The sequence below is a fragment of the Odocoileus virginianus genome, unplaced genomic scaffold, assembly GCF_023699985.2.
Source record: "Odocoileus virginianus isolate 20LAN1187 ecotype Illinois unplaced genomic scaffold, Ovbor_1.2 Unplaced_Contig_5, whole genome shotgun sequence".
Classification (NCBI taxonomy): domain Eukaryota; kingdom Metazoa; phylum Chordata; class Mammalia; order Artiodactyla; family Cervidae; genus Odocoileus; species Odocoileus virginianus.
In genome coordinates this window covers 486,641-489,711 of record NW_027224322.1, presented here as the reverse complement: position 1 = coordinate 489,711, position 3,071 = coordinate 486,641, and positions in this window count along the sequence as shown.

Here is a 3,071-nt window from a genome sequence, read left to right as displayed (position 1 = left end):
TTCATTTGTCCATTTGATCATTCATTCATCTAGGCAGTATATCTACTGTTTGCCAGGTGCTGGCGGTTCAGTAATGTGCAAAACTAAGCATAGTTCCTGCCCCTACAGCTTACATTCTGATAGAAGACACAATCACTAAGGACAAAATGACAGAAATAACTGTAAAACTACAACCATGACAAAACTCATTTAGGAGAGGTGTCAAGTGGGGGTTGTACTTAGGACACTCAAGAAAGGTTTTCCTGAGTATTTGATGACCAAAGTCTAAGGAATAAATCAGATTTCCTAGAAGCAGGGGGATAGAAGAAGATCCCAAGCCAAAGGACCCACATGAGAAAATGTGCTGGGACAAGACAGAGAAAGATGAGTTGAGGAAAGTTCTGAAGTAGAAGCCAGAAAGGAGGCTATGATTTGGTGACACAGGTTTGGTGGGCATGGGGGTCAGGGGATAAAACTGGTAGGACTTGGTGATGGAGGGTGTATTTGTTATCTACTGCTGTGTAACAATGGAGAAGGCAATGGCAACCCACTCCAGTACTCTTGCCTGGCAAATCCCATGGATGGAGGAGCCTTGTAGGCTGCAGTCCATGGGGTCGCTAAGAGTCGGACACGACTGAGCAACTTCACTTTCACTTTTCACTTTCATGCATTGGAGAAGGAAATGGCAATCCACTCCAGTGTTCTTGCCTGGAGAATCCCAGGGATGGGGGAGCCTGGTGGGCTGCCGTCTATGGGGTCGCACAGAGTCGGACATGACTGAAGTGACTTAGCAGCAGCAGCTATGTAACAAATTACCACAAATTTAGTAGCTTAAAACCACATCCACTTGTTATTGCAGTTTTCCTGGGTCAGGAGTCCTCTGCAAGGCTGCAGTTGAGGTGTTGGCCTGGACTGGAGTCTCATCTGAGGCTTGACTAGGAAGGACCCATTTCCACGCTCATGTAGCTGTTTGCAGCACTCATTTCTTCATGTGCTCTTGGATTGAAGGCCTCCTTTTCTGCCGACTGGAAGCCACCCTCCATTCCTTGCTGCGGCCCTCTTCATACTGTAGCTCACAATTTCAGTTGGGACATGTTGAGTTCGAGTGACTTTTGAGACATCCCTGAGATATCATGTGAATGATATATGAATGTGTGGATCTGGAGCTCGTAGGAAACACAAATGAATAAACCACATTTAGATAATTGGAAACTCAAGCCTGTGTGGATGAGATTTGCTGAAGGAGGAAGTGTGGGGTGAGGACCCAGGATCAAGTATTAAAGAATTCCCTCAACAAATAACCAGGCAGAAGAAGTGGGCCTGCAAAGCAGACAGGGAACACTTTCAAACAAAGAGAGTGACATGTCCCACAAACCAAATGGAAAGAGAGACTGACGGTGTCAATACCGCAAGGATTCATGTATGCTGAGGACTAAAAAACTCAGTTCCCTTTAGCATCACAGTGAGAATTCACTGATGAGCTGAGCAGGAGGTGTCTGGAGAAGTGATGAAGTGAAGCAAGGTTGGGGTGGGCAGGAAAGTGGGAGAGAGGTGAGGAAACAGGGCTTTGTTATTCCTTTAGAGCACGCCTGCAGGGAGGAGGCAGTTCATCTGCTAAAGGGAGAGCAGAGAGCCCTAAGGGTTTCAAACAGCAGCGAGTGAGCAGCTGGGTAGATGTGCAACATGAAGGCTTGCTGGGCCAACAATGTCCTTAGCCAGAGATCACCAGAAATCAGTAATCAGTAGTCCACGGAGCTGTGCTTCATCCCAGCGAGGGAGACCATCACCATGGGAAACCGCAGTAAAGGAATGTGTAGATACATCCCTGGACCGTACAGGCAAAATGCCAAAGAATTGATGCCTTTGAACTGTGGTGCTGGAGAAGACTCCTGAAAGTCCCTTGGACAGCAAGGAGATCAAACCAGTCAATCTTAAGGGAGATCAACCCTGAATATTCACTGGAAGGACTGATGCTGAAGCTCCAGTATTTTGGTCATCTGATGTGAACAGCCAACTCATTGGAAAAGTCCCTGATGCTGGGAAAGATTGAGATCAGAAGTAGAAGAGGGCATCACCAATGCAAGGAACGTGTACTTGGGCAAACTCCAGGATACGGTGAGGGACAGGGAGGCCTGGTGGGCTGCAGTCCATGGGGTCGCAGTTGGACACAACTGGACTGAACAGCAACTACTGATATTTACAACATTTCAGTTGTGTTAGTTGATGTGGGGGAAACATTTAAGGAAGCCAGTCCACTTTGGATTGGATGTCAGGAAAAGGAAGCAATTCCTTGACCAGACGTCTTCATAGATTGCATTACAGAGGCAAGAAGAATAGACAAAAGTTAAACCTGTAACTGGTAAAGAATGAGCAGTCACTCTGATTGGCCGAGACAGAAGGAGGTTTGGTCATTTTTGTGGCTTGGACAATGTTCTTCTTCTGTCTGTGTTCAGACAAGTATGGAAGGGCCTCGTTTTTGCCGTGGATCTAACATCAGAGCCTCATGTCTACGTTTCATGGAACTTTGTATATTCAGTAGAACACCGAGGCCAGCTGTGTGTGCCAGGCCAGCTCCCTGATGTCACCGCCATGGACGCTTGTTTTCCCCTCTTCCCCACGTGTCCGGATGGGCGCAGACAAGTCCAGAGATGCCTCCTCTCCACCCTGCATCTCAAGGGTTCGCTTTAACAGGATTCTGCTTCTCAACCTCAAATTGGCCAGGGATGGCGGGACGGAACCAACGTGAAAAACCCATAGTCTTCCGGGTCACCAGGCTCACTACAGCTGCCCTTGAACGCAGCCTTGTGTCTCTGGAAGGGGCCTTCTCGGAATCCAACGCCCATGCCCAGAGAAAACTTGAGGAGCCCAGGACAGGCGCGCGCGGGGAACATGGCGCCGTCGGCCTCACTGTCAGCAAGCCAGCCAGGTTACCAGCTCGCTCTCGCGGCGGAAGCGAGGCCAGTGCGCTTGCGCGCCCCCGTCCCGCCCCCGTCCCGCCCGCACGCAGGCCTCTGGGGCGGCAGGGCTACGCCGCGCGCCGATTGGTGGCGTTCCGGGCCCGCCCTCGGGTGATTGACGGCTCCCGGGCCGCC